General features: G+C 45.4%; 1 protein-coding gene across 1 annotated transcript in view; it reads left to right on the top strand.

Annotated features, from left to right (window-relative positions):
• The window catches only part of PCNX2 (pecanex 2), a 300,801-nt gene that overhangs the window by 215,962 nt on the left and 70,683 nt on the right, over positions 1-14,156 (top strand). The window lies entirely within an intron of this gene.

Raw genomic sequence — 14,156 nt, forward strand, 5'->3', positions numbered from 1 at the left:
CTCTTTGTACCTTAGACAAGACACCAGTGACTTAGGAGGTCTGTGGTTTCCCTTTCTCCCCTTAGACAGTTTCCGCGACCGTAAAATGCACCCCCTTGTGGGACAGGCAGTAGGGTCTGGTGAATAAAACTCAGCCTGGGGCACCGGCCCGCCTGGGCACACACCTCACCTCCACCACTTAACGCTGGCCCCCTCAGGCCTCTCTCTCCTCTTCTGTCAAATGGGGGCAAAATGATAGGATCTACTTCACAGACTTGCCGTGAGGAGAAAATACACATAAAGCACCTAGAACAGGGCCCGGTGGAAAGCAAGTCCCGTGTGAGCCTGCGTTGCTGGGATTCCTCTCTGACGGCTCCGCGTGGACGTCCCTGTCCCCGCCTGGCCCACGCTAACAGGTGTTTACTGTGACTGAGTACAGCACATCCAGCAAGCTCATGTTTGGGGTACCCTGGGGGAAAGCTAATCGGACCCGAGCCCTCCATGTGGGGCCACGGAGAGGTAGGGAGACCCCTTGGGTGCCTGGCAGGCTCCTCGTAGTCTAAGAGAGATGGGCTGTTCTCAGTACAACAAATACCTGTGTGAAATTTTGCACATAAGCAAGAGTCCTCTTTCGTGTGTGTTTCAGGAGAGATCGTGCCTATTGACAGAGCCAGAGGGTAGAAGAAAACGGCCATCACTGGCTTGTCTCTTTTTTTTTTTTATTTTTTTAATGTTTCTTTATTTTTGAGAGAGAGACAGACACAGAACACGAGCATGGGAGGGGAGAGAGATAGAGGGAGACACAGAATTCGAAGCAGGTTCCAGGCTCTGAGCTGTCAGCACAGAGCCGGACGTGGGGCTCAAACCCGTGAACCGCGAGATCAATGCCCTGAGACCAAGTCGGACGCTCAACTCACTGAGCCACCCAGGTGCCCCACTTTAAGTTTCTTTAGGGGAAAACAATTCGGCGTATCTTTTTAGAGCTCTGGAAACCACATTTCTGGAAAGTGGAGACACCTGTAAACAAGAGGGCTGGCAATGTCTGTGCTGTTAACCGCGCAGGAGAGTGCAAGATACTTTCAACCTGATCGTCGGTACAAAAGATCCCTTTTTGTCTCCTATGCTCAGATCAGTTAGGAGCCAGTCTTTCCGGCCTGGAATCTGACGTGAGCAAGAAGCATCCTGGTTGAGCTGGGAAGGGTTTTAAGCTCCCGAGGTAGGGAACGGAGAGTCTTTGTGGGAGTGGTTTTATTGCAGGGAAAAGTCCTAACAACTGTGCAGAGCAAGGCTTGTGTTTTCTCACCTGCAGGATTCATGATACTCGAATTGTCTGCCTATGTAGGTTACTTAACTGGAGGGGCTTCAGGAGCAGGGTTAACATGTCCTTACTCACTGTCACAAATAATTGATTCTGCTGTGATCCATTCTGTTAGCACTGTTACGGGGGACGGGTCTATCTTTGGTCGGCCTGGTCTTTGGGTGGGGAGGGGTCGTCAGGGTCTGCGAGGTATGTCTAAGGATATCCAGCCTTTACTAGGTCTCTCGGGAGGAGCCAAGTTGGAGACAATGTTCAGACCCGCTGGGGGGAAAAGTTCCTGATGCAAAATCCAGTCTTGTCCCCTGTGTTAAGCATCAGGCTACAGAGTCCCGGGCTCGGCTGCTTCGAAGATTAGTGATGGAATTCAGGACAGTGAGAGGTGGGTATCAGGAAAGGAAGTGCCAGGAAATCTCATCTAGATCCCTGCAAACGCTCTGGAAAGCTCATTCTGACTATCTTAAACTGTAGGTTTTCATTTCAAATGCTAATGCCTGCTTGTGTTCTTGTTTGAGAGCTTCTACACAGCTGCTTCCTTGCATTCTTTTCAGTCTGGTACAGAGGGGCGCTTGGTGACAGGGTCATGGATTATGTTGAATTGTTCACCACATGTCCCCTCACTTTCAAAGGCCGATGACAGACACTCTCCTCTGGAGATTGGGCGGGTCATGCTGCCAGTGGGCACGCACGCACGCACGCCGCCCCCAGCCCGGGGTGTGGCGAGGACAGTCCCCTCTCCTGGCCTTCCTCTCCCTTGCCCCCCACCCTGCTGGCTTTGGTCTCTGCCAGTCTGCAGTGAGCCCAGCACTGCAATGAAACCATTCTAATACCCTAAGGAACCGGTAAGTCTATCACCAGCCACCTGGTAACTAGGGCCAGTCTGGTTTCCTCGGCCTGGGCTGTCCTGCAATCCACAGGCTTCCCGTTCCCCGACACGCTCCTCCCTGGGGGCACATGACAAATGTGCCCTCTGCCCTCCTGCCTCCCCAGCTCTCTAGGGGATTCTGCAACCATCGCACCAGGTTCCATGCTGTCTCAAAAGCCTGTGGTGGCTCTCAGGTGCCAGGTGGACCAGCCAGGTCCGGCAAGAAGCCGTGCACCTGCACGGGCCCATACGTCAGCCCTGGCGGCCACGCGCGGCCAATGAGCCTTGGAGACGGGGCTAACGTGGCTGAGGAACTGAATTTTTACTTCTGTTTAATTTCAATTAATTTAAATTTCAGAGGCTACCGCACTGGACGGCACAGATACAGACCCTCCCCGAGTCTGAATCTCAGTTTCGAGTTTATTTCCCAACACGTTCTGTCATACCTCACATATCGTGGACTCTTCATCGCTCGCCTTGCCGCGGGCTGCGTCCTTCGCGGACTGTCCTCCCCTCCCCCTATTTCTCCACTTCCCATCCACAAGCACCCAGATTCACAGAGGGGTATCATGTTCCAGCTCTTGATGAGTATGCAGTAAGGTTCAGGATGGCCTTTAGGATGAGAGGTATCGTAGCAGCCGTCTGTGCAAGATGCATTTGCTCTGTGGCCATCAGCGAATTCTACCCAGGATTGACAGAGGCTGTATTTGTCTCCAAGTCTGGCCTTGTTTGTTTTTCATCTTTGTGCCCCTACGGAGCCATGCACGTAGTAGGTGTTCTCTATTTCTTAAATGAATTGAGTCCCACGCTATTGTGTGAGAGAGAAAGGATATCTTAACCTGGGTTTTTTTATCTGCCGTTGTTAGAAAGTTCTCTGTTAAACTGATGTTCCCTTGACTAATAAGGGCTTTAAAATCTGTCTTGATGAGCTCTGCCTGGTGTCTCCACTTGAATTACAGGCAATGACAATAAATGCACTATAATAGTGCCTTGTGTGTATAAATCCCCTATGTCAGAGTATTTTAAAAGCTTTAGAAACACATTCTGATATTATGATAGATCACCCTTCTCTTTATATATAAACAATCCCTAAATAACCAATCTTTGTCATTAATGTGAAACAAATGTTTAGGCTAGAAAGTATTGACTCATGTTTTTGCTTATCTCAGCAAATATCTTGGACCTAAAGGAGTTGACTGTTTTCAGTCCCAAAGAATGAAAGGTTGTATTAACAATGATTTTGTTTGGATGTATCAAAAGTCTTGTATAAAATGTAAAATGCCATAGCCACGAGGAGACACATATAATAGCTACCTGAAAGGCAAGTATGGCTTTCACGGTTGTTACATTTCTATCATATTCTCCAGATTGGTTTTATTTTTTTTAATGTCTTATTTATTTATTTTTGAGAGAGAGCACAAGTGGGGGAGAGGGGGCAGAGAGAGGGAGACAGAGAATCCAAAGCAGGCTCCAGGCTCTGAGCTGTCAGCAAAGAGCCCGACATGGGGCTGGAACTCACGAACTGCGAGATCATGACCAGAGCCAAAGTTGGATGCTTAACTGACTGAGCCACCCAGGCGCCCCATATCATATTCTCCAGATTGATTTTAAAATATTAAATCATTCTGGGCATTATCCTTCTCAACAAATAAGCATTAAGCATCTATGTGAGGGCACCATGCTAGGCTTTAACTAATAGTAGTCACCATGTGATTGGTCCGCAAAAACATCAACTCTGTATTCTGTGCCCTTGGTCCCACCCTCGTTAGCAAGATGATCAGCATTACTTAATTCTCAGCCCTTCCTAAGACGGTGTTAATACATCTGAAAGTGTGAGCTTTGTAGTCAGACTTCCATTAAAACCCCAGCCCATATGTTTGGTTAGGTGTTTGACTCTGGGAAATTATTCGGTCTGTGAGCCTCAGTTAACTCATCTGTAAAATGGGTTGACTGTCTCTCTGTGCCTCCCAGAAGTCATATATACCAAATGAGACATGGTTCACTGTGGTAAATGGATAGGTTATTTCTGTGTACAGCAGTTTTATCCTTAATCCTGTCCTCATTTTGTTGTCCTTCCCTGTATTTCTGTCTTCTCTCATTCACCTTTTAATTCAGTCATGTCTAGACGTATTCTTTATGTCCTTGCAACCTATGGGAAATCCTTTCTGAAATGGCACAACACAATTAGACCAACCAGTGTAAGGACACAGGTCTAGACCATGTAACATCAAATCCACAACGTGCTGTGAGATGCCCCTTAAATACGAGTCTTCACCCTTAATGCTGTGTTTATTTTGATGCCTTAGCCGTGTCAGAGCCTGGTTCTGTTCTTTGAGCAACATAGCTGCCTTAGTGGATAAACAGCATCTCTAAAGCATCCCTATTTTGGTTTATCAAATGACAGTCTGTATGACCCAGATATTTGAGCTGGTCTCCGTGGGCTCCCGGGCATCTTACTGTGTTATGTCCCAGGCCCTTCGTGAGTCTGTAATACAAGTGAGGCTGGCATGGACCCTTCGAATTACACGGTCACCTCTGTGCTACCCACAGAAGGGAGTCCTCCAGCCTCTTCCGCTCTGGGAGGAGAACCCCTTGTGCCTTTGTAGGCAGCCCTTGTGAGCTTTGTCGGCCGCAGCTGTGGGCTCCTCACTGTGCTGCGTCTGTTCCTCCTGTCCTCACCTGGACACCGCGATCACCCGGGTGCACCTGCTGCTGCTGGAGCCGTCGGCATTCTCCTGCCTCCCGCATGTCCCGTCCCTCACCACCTTGAAGACGGTTCTCTCCCTGCACCGCCCTCTTTATCGAGCTGAACAGCTCTATTTTTTTTTTAAATGGTCTGTACCTCGGGCATCCTGGCCTCCCTCATCCAGATGTTTCCTGGGTTGTCTCCAACCCTCCCTTCTAGGCCGTTCCAGATGTCCTCTCCTCGGCCCTCAGTAGATGTCACTTCCTGCGAGCCAGATGTTCGGTTCTCAGTTACGCCTTCTCAAATTTGAGACCTCTCAATGTCGGGGCGCCTGGGTGGCTCATTCGGTTGTGTCTGACTCTTGGTTTTGGCTCAGGTCATGATCTCATAAAAATGAAACCTCTCAAAAATTTTTAATGTTTATTTTTGAGAGAGAGAGAAAGAGAGGGAGAGAGAGAGAACTTGAGTTGGGGAGGGGCAGAGAGAGGGAGAGAGAGAATCTCAAGCAGGCTCCGTGCTGTCAGCACAGAGCCTGACACCGGGCTTGAACTCACAAACTACGAGATCATGACCAGAGACGGAAATCAAGAGTCGGACGCTTAACTGACTGAGCCACCCAGGCGCCCAAAAGCCTGTCAATGACTTTACTAAAGTATTGCCGAGCCAGGCCTTCATCATGCCGATCGCATGTGTGCATTTTAATGAAAATCAGAAGTTTGCATTTCCCCTACCAGCTCTTGACCCATTGGCTTTAACATTCTAGTCCGTAAAGGTCCATTTCAGTCATGCCGCCCAGCATCTCCCCAGCCCCTTCGCCTGTGCTCTCCGCAGACCTGCCTCTATGTGTGTCTTCAGTCATGATTTCTTAATGACGATGAGCAGGACAGAGCCGCGCGCGCCTGACTTGGGTAAGGCAGTCCGAAAAAGAAGTTCCCGACATCACCCTTTATTGTTTACCTTCCCACAATGGAGAGTCTTTTTCCGGATGTTCCCTGCCCACCGGGGTATTTTAAGCATGGTTTGTGAGATCCTTGGGCAAAGCACGGAGCTTCTCCAACGGCAATCTTTTTCTCAGATGCTAAGCAGAAAGCTTATTTGGCTTATGGGGTTAATGGCAAAAGGCAGCACTATAATTAAAAGTTGCAGTTCTGCAGGGGAGGGAGTTACATCTCTCAGCTTGCAATTAAGCTGTTCCACGGTTTATGTGGGTATGTTTACAAAGTGCCTGGACAAATTGAGATAAAAGTCTTGACGCTCCGTTATCAGATGTCTTAGGGCTACTAGAACTCTCATAGCCATACCTAGGCATGTGTTGGGCTCGAGTATAGTATGATGAATGGTAACGATAGAGATAGTACAGTAGGGTGGTACTGGGGGGTAACAGTGGTATTCCTCATTTTTGTAGTTACCGAACACCTGCTCACCTTCCCGAATGCATTCGTTCTAGCCCCTGCCTACCCGTTCTGGAAGGAGAATTTCATTTTCCTCGTTTCACAGGCCAGAGAAAAGAGACCCAGAGAGTTAAAGAACTTGCCCCAGGTCACAGAGCAAGTCAGTGGCTGAGCCAAGACACTAAACCAGTCCTGGTCGCGTGCCAGGCCCTGAGCACTTTCCGTGATGTTCCAAAGCCTCTCAAATGCCTCCCACGTGAAAAAAAAAAAAAAAAAAAATTAGTGAATGCCAGTTAAAACGTTTGCTGGCGACGGGAGAGAGGTGCTGTCACAAGAGCCATGTTCTGTGGAGGAGGAAGGAAGGGCAGTGGTAGTCCGGGCACCGAGGCCGCTTTACTGGGCGTGTCCTGCTCCAGAAATGGCTTCTTTCGGTACTGGAGCCACAGCATGGCGTTTCTCAGCAGGGCCGCCTCCTTCACGGCCCTGGCCGTGTGCTGTCACCTGGCTGGCTCTCGGCAGCTCCAGAGCCCGACCAGGGAGGCATGGGGGTCCCTCTCAGACTGAGAAATCTGTGATCACCAACAATGTTGGTGGGGGCGGGGCGGTGGGTGCATTGGGGTCAGAGCAGAAATGGGGCTTCGATGACCTTTGTGGGCCATGAGCGACCACCTGCAGTCCTGAATGAAACCTCAGGCCCAGAAAGGGAGTCAGACTAATTAATTCAGATGCAGTTTGCTGTGAAAGGATCAAAAAGTGCCCTCACTTTTCCTCAGAGCTAGTGGTAGGTCTTTGGGGATCTTTCTCCACAGAAGGGACCACACAAGGTTGTCGGGGTGCATATAGAAATGTGAGAATTTTTAGTAGTTTAAAAATGCTTAGGGGTCACTTGGAGATGGATGGATAAAAGAGACGTGCTTAGGGATTAACACGGCTCAGCCACCACAGAGACTGTGGGTGCCGGGACTTACAGATACAGCCAGGATAAGAATATGGGCCAAGTCCCAAGCTTTCCAAAAGGAATAGAAGCAAGGAGACACCAGCAAGAGCCATTCTTAATTATGGATGGATGAAATGAAGGGGTCAAGGCAGACTGAGAAGCCAAAAGGAGTTCAAGAGTTTAGTGTCAGTAGAACTCAGGCAATTGGCTGGGAACTGAGAACCCACAGGAGGCAGTGCCTGCCTCAGATTTCGTTTCCCTCTGGTAAAACTCAGCTCTGCATATGACGTTTCTCTGGACTTTAGGCCTCAGGTAAGAAACAGATAAGCAAGGAGACTGTGGCCAAAGGGCCCAGGCGGTAGAAAGGTAAGGCGTGACACCCAGAGTCCTAGAGATCTGTTGTTTCTGCCTGGCCTGAGTTCTGGGGCTCCAGGGCAGGGAGACATGCAGGGAAGGCTGACCCCTCTCTCCCCCCAGCCTTGGTGGTGTGGGACATAAGCCTCATGCCGCTGGCAGCCTTCTCGTCCCCACAAAGCGAGACGGGCCTGAGAATTCAGCAAACGCAAGAAGAATGCAGGGCCGAGGGACTCCGAGAATGTTCCCGGTGACAACCCTAGCCCCTGAGTCCAGCTGGGCCCGATCAAGTGTTCAGTGATGTGAGCCAGTGAATTCCATATTTTGCTTAAGCCATTTCCAGTTAGGTTTTCTGTCACTGGAAATCAAAAGTCTCCTCATAAAAGCAAGGGATGGCTTTTATCAAAGGAATCCTTCCCCTCTACCTTTTATTTTGGGGCTGTGTGACAGCATGAAGGTGAGGCCTTTATGGCCATAATTCTGTGGTTCTAACTAGCCTAGAAACCAGAGAAGGTACCAGGCATCCCTTATTGTGCCTCCAGGATGGGGCGGCAGACCAGGAGTCTCGGCTTTCTCTGGCTTCGTGGCTGACATGCCCCGTGTTTTAGGCCAGGTCTCCCACGTCCCTTCTCTGCCTCAGATTTTCTCCACTGGAATTTCTGGTCTGTGTCTGAGTGCTGTTATGTCTGAGAAACTAAATGATGAACTTGGCCCCATCCCGCTGTTTTGCTGACAGATGAGAAAGCTCTCACACACATACCCAGGGGTAAGGGTTGACACTTCAGGTGTGGTGATGAGCTATTATGCAAATATATTCCAGAAGGATGACGCTTTTGAGGAACTCCAGGGCGGCGAATTTCTCAAATAGCCCTGGTTCGAACTTATTATTCATTATGCCGTGGTGCATAATTTTACTCCGGGTCCTGTTACATTTTGCTGAGCAGTTAAAGAATTTGAGAAGTGCAGAGGAGTGCAGGGTAGTGAAGTTGACCATGTGCCTGCAGGAAGGCGTCCAACATGCCCACCTGCTTCCCGGCCGTCTGGGGCTGCTGACTCTAGGTCACCCAGGAGCGAGGCTTTGTGACTGAGTCAGGTTGATGGATGGTTGCAGGGGGGTGTAAGTCTATTACAGCATGAGGGCAGAGCCCTTTTCTCTGCACCGCAGCAAGTGAGGGCAGGGGGGGTCCTGTCTCAGCTCTTAGGGAGGTGTTGGAGACTGGACTGATTTCTTCCAAACAAAGGAAGGCAGGAAATATCCAGCTCTTAAATCCACGTTAAATTGCAAACTCTTTTACCACCTTGGATCAAATATACGTAGTGCAGGAGATTTATAGTGCATATATCCAAGGCATCTGCACAGAGCAGGCCCACCCTCCAACGCCAAGAGCCCTGAGCACGTTGGAAGGTCTGTCCTGTGATCGGCCAGTGCTCAAAGTGGACGTCATTGGCTGTGGCCAGTGTGTTCTCATTCCTCCCGTTACTGATGGAGTCAGCTGCGGGCAGGCCGGTTTGGGTCCCGGAGAATGTGTGCATTTGAGGCTCTAGGTGAAAACTCATTCATTGGCATTCTAGTGATCTGGTGGGGCGCCTTTAATCTTATTACTCTGAGCATATTTCCAGGACTGACTTTAATCCTGCTTTACTGAGAGCCGAGAGACCTGGCCCAGGCTTCGCATATGGCTGCTGCTTCTTGATACACAGGGTTCCAACTGATTAATGAACTTAGTACACAACGTGGACATAGAAGCTATATTCTTTTATTCCTGTCACTTTGGGAACATTCCACCGTCATCCCCACTCGTAGGGTTTATAGTACTTTCTCATGGCTGGATTGCTGTGTTTACTTCTCTTTGTAAACAGTTCAGGAGATTGATGCTTCCCTTCAAGATTTTGAAAAATGGCCAGTAATGGAAAAATAATCACATACATGAGAATTAGAAAAAAAAAATCTATTATCTGATAAAAAAAATAAGGGTATTTTAATGTATTATATTCCTTTTCCATTCGTGATGCCTTCCTATATTACATGAAAGGAAGTATTTGTTTTAGAGATCGTATAGTTGGACCTTATTTTCCTAGTGCCGGGGAAGGCTTTGGAGAGACGATACCTTGAAGTTTGGGGGAAGGAAGGAGAGGAAGTTCTTAATGGGTTTTAAAGAAAATTGGGTAGGAAATGAAGTTTTTAAAAAGCAGTTTTGAAGAGCAGTCCAGAATGACTTTTTCTGTGTGAAGTTAGCATGGGTAAAGAACAGCCACGAGGGAGGAGGTTTTCTTAGCATTGTCAAAGAACTTGTTTTGGTTTGAAAAGACTTGTGCACCCCTAGGTTTATGGCGACATTTACAATAACTAAGATATGAAAGCAACCCAAGTGTCCATTGGTAGATGAATGGATAAAGAAGATGTGGCCTGTGTGTGTGTGTGTGTGTGTGTACATAAGTACAATGGAATATTACTTGACCATAAAAAAGAATGATGTCTTGCCATTTACAACAACATGGATGGACCCAGAGGGTATTATGCTAAGTGAGATAAGTCAGACAGGGAAAGACAAATATCATGTGAGTTCTCTTATATGTGGACTCTAAGAAACAAAAGAGAGGAACAAGCAAAAAAAAAAAAATTGTCTCGTAAATACAGAGAACAAACTGGTGGTCGCCAGAGAAGAGGCGGAGTGGGGGGAATGGGTGAAATAGGTGAAGGAGATTAAAAGGTACGAATTTCCAGTTATAAAATAAATAGGTTGCAAGGATATAAAGTGCAGCGTAGGGAATACAGTCAGTAATATTGTAATAATGTCATAGAGTGACCATACCTCATTGTGGGGAGCATTGTACAACGTATAGCATTGTCGGATCACTGCATGGTACACCTGAAGCTAATATAACGTATGTCAACTATGCTTGAATAAATAATAATAAAAATAATTTGGGGAAAGGCTGGGGCCAAGGCGGGACAGCTGGGAGAGTTGAATGAGCTGATGATCTGTTGCCTATTGTTCCTGTGCTCCTTGAGCCAAAATTCTACACAATCTACTTTAGTATTTGAAAAATCAATTTGGAAAACATTTTCAGGGTAAACTTTACCATTCCTTTTTTCTCCATGACAGAAAAATCTATACCCAAATGTCTTGATGCAGTGATATCAGAACCATTTTCTATTTACCCATCATCACTCATTGTTCCCTTGGGTAACTGGCCTGTTACAAGGTAAAAGCGATTCTTTGTTTAGTTCTGCGGAGGTTGGCAGGCAGAGATGCAGCTCTGTATTTCAGTGTTCTACCCAGAGTCCTGTGCAATGTTTAGTTGCCATCTTATGCCTTGAGAAAATGGGGGATCAGAAGAATTAAGCGATTCTCTCCTTTACGCCCCTCAAATAGTTTAATCAGTCTTAACCCAAGTAGGAAACAGAAATCAGGCTTGTTGACTTCAAATTGCAGTTTTATTCTTGCGTTTTTAAGATGGAGTTGTGAGCCACACACAGTGTCATGGTCCGGAAGTGAATAAAACCATAAAGGAAAGGTGAGGTCCATCTCAGCGGGAAACGTGCTGGTGTGCTTTTATTAAGCGCCGCCTCCCTTGGTGACAAAACGGCACCGTGTGTCAATGGCTTCACATCCAGAGAATGTGTCTTCCCAAGATGCTGCTGCTCCTGAGGCAAGTGGCCATGTAAACAGGGGACCTGAGTTAATTCATCAGGGCTGTGTGTGTCCCTGAGCTGTCGACTCTTGCTGAGGATTACGGTGTCTTTTTTGCTGTGTGGGGAGCTTGTCTTAATCCCAGATCTGTGCATACCACTGGTCACCAATGGAAAAAAAGTACACGGGTCTTCATCCCAGGAGAAATTTCACCCACCACTCTAAAACGCTGTCCCATGGGTGACGTTGGGCCTCTCGCTACTAGAAGGATACAAAAGAAGTCCAAATCTTAAATCGAGCATGTTAAACTTGGGGAAAAACCAGCACCTTCTTGCTAATTTAATCCTTATGAGTCAGTTATAATCCTCTGCATCTCAATTTATTCAAGCCTCCCTTTGGCTGACTCTTTGCCCAACTGCATGCAACCTGAATTTTTTTTTATTGCTGTTTTTATTAGTTGCATTTGCAGAATGAGAAGAAACACTTTTCACCCCCTAAATATTTATGACCTTCCAGTGAGTGAACAGTTGGACTTCATATCCTGTATTTGAAATGCTGGATAATCTTGGATTCTTCTGGCTGAAATGGGAGAAGCAGTCCTAATTGGAAATGTAAGCGAGTTAAGATCAGAAATACAATTTCACCTGAATGCGTGATTATAGTAACGAAATTCAGGCCTGCTGTCATCTATGGAGATTTTTTATTTAGACGTTTTTTCTGTTTTTGTTTTTTTAGCTAGTTACAGATTCATGTACAGTTGAGAGAAGTAACACAGAGGGATCTCCTATATATCCTTTACCCAGTGTGCAGATGCTAACATCTTGCAAAACTATCACAAACCAGGTTATCGATGTTGATACAGTCAAGATATCGAGCTTTTCCGCCGCCACAGAGATTTCTCCTGTTGGCCTTTCTTTTATAAGTACACACTCTTTTATAAGCACCCCTACCCCTTCTTAATTCCTGTCAACTACTAATCCATCCTCCAGCTCCATAATTTTGTCATTTCAAGAATGTTCTATGACTGGAATCATATGGTATTTAGCCTTGTGGGATCAGCTGTTTTCACTCACCATAATCCAGTGGAGATTCATTCAGGTCATTGTATGTGTCCGTAGTTTGCCCCTTTTGAATGCCGAGTGTATGGATATGCCACAGTCTCTAACAACTCACTCATCGAAGGACGTCTGTGTTGTTTTCGGTTTGGTGCCATTATGAACAAAGCTGCTATGGACATTCGTCTGCAGGTTTTTGTGTGTGAACATAAGTCTTCATTTCTCTGGGATAATTGCCCAGGAATCCAATTGCTGGGTCATATGGTAGTTTTTTAGGAAACTGCCAAAATGTTTTTTCAGAGGAGCTATACCATTTTACATCCCGACCGGCAATGTATGAGAGATCCAGTTTTCTGTAGCTTTGGCAGGTATCTTCACTATTTTTTATTTTAGCCATTCTGATGGCTGATATCATATAGTGATATCTCATACTGGTTTTAATGTACATTTCCCTAATGACTTAATGGTGTTGAACGTCTTTTCCTGAGTTTATTTTCCATTGGTATAACTTCATCAGGGAAATGTTTGTTCATGTCTTGTTCACATTTTCTAACTGGATTTTTTTTTTTAATTTTGGGGTTGTGAGAGTTCTTTATATATTCTGGATACTATTACTTTGTTAGGTATGTGGTTTGAAAATATTTTCTCCCTGCATTGTGGCTTTTTATCCTCTTAACAGAGTATTTTGTAAGCAAAAGTTTTGAAAAAGCTGTTCTTATCAAGTGCACATGGACTATTCTTCAGGAAAGACCATATGCCAGGCCATAAAACAAATCTCAGTAAATGTAAAAGGAATGAAATTCTACAATATATGTTCTCCAACCACAATGGAATGAAAACTCTAAATCAACAGCAAGAGGAAACCTGGAAAATCGCCAAATATGTATCAAATAAAACACTCTTAAACAACCAATGGGTCAAAGAAGAAATCACAAGAGAAACATAAAATATATTTTGTGATGGATGAAAAAGAAAACATAACACATCAAAAATTTATGGAGTGTAGCAAAAGCAGTACTCAGAGGGAAATTCATACCTGTAAATGCTTACATTAAAAAAATAAGAAAAATCTCAAATCAAGATGCTAATCTTCCACCTTAAGCAACTAGAAAAAGAAAAGCAAACTAGACCCAGAGCAAGCAGACAGCAGGAAATAATATGGAAACAAATGAAATGGAGACTAGAAAAACAATAGAGAGAATAGATGACACCCAAAATTGGTTCTTTGTAAAGATCCACAAAGTTAAATAAACCTTTACCTGGAATGACCAAGAAAAAAAAGGCAGAAGACAAATTACCATAGTCACAAATCAAAGTAATGGCACTACTACGAACCTTACATAAATGAAAAGGTTAAAGAGTGTTCTATAAAACATTGTACACAAACAGATTCACCTAGATGAACTGTGGGAATTTGTAGAAACACACAAACTACCAAAATTGACTGAAAAAGAAATAGAACATCTGAATAGATCTCTAAGGAGAATGGATTAGTAAAAACAAAGAGACAAAACAAAAATACTCCTACCAAAGAGAAGCCTAGAACCAGTTGGGTTCAATGGTTAATTCCATAAAATGTTTTTAGAAGAATTAACATCAGTCCTTCTCAAATCTCCCAAAATATAGTGGGGGAAGGAATGGTTTCTAAATCATTCTAAGGAGCCAATATTACTCTGACACCAAAGCCAAACAAAGTCATCACAAGAAGAGAAAACCTTAGATTAATATCCCTTATGAATAGAGATGCAAAATCCTCAAAGAGTACTAACAAACCACATTCTGCAGCCCATTAAAAGGATTTTATACCATGAGTGAGATTTATCTCAGGAATGCAAGAGTGGTTCAATATATAAAAATCAATGAAATATACTTTATCAGTAGAATGAAGAAAAAACTGCATCTCAATTGATGCAGAAAAATTACTTGACAAAATACAATA

The sequence above is a fragment of the Lynx rufus genome, unplaced genomic scaffold (genome assembly GCF_022079265.1).
Source record: "Lynx rufus isolate CCGP_SWC_20201006 ecotype Redwood Valley unplaced genomic scaffold, mLynRuf1.p SCAF_25, whole genome shotgun sequence".
Taxonomy (NCBI): Eukaryota; Metazoa; Chordata; class Mammalia; order Carnivora; family Felidae; genus Lynx; species Lynx rufus.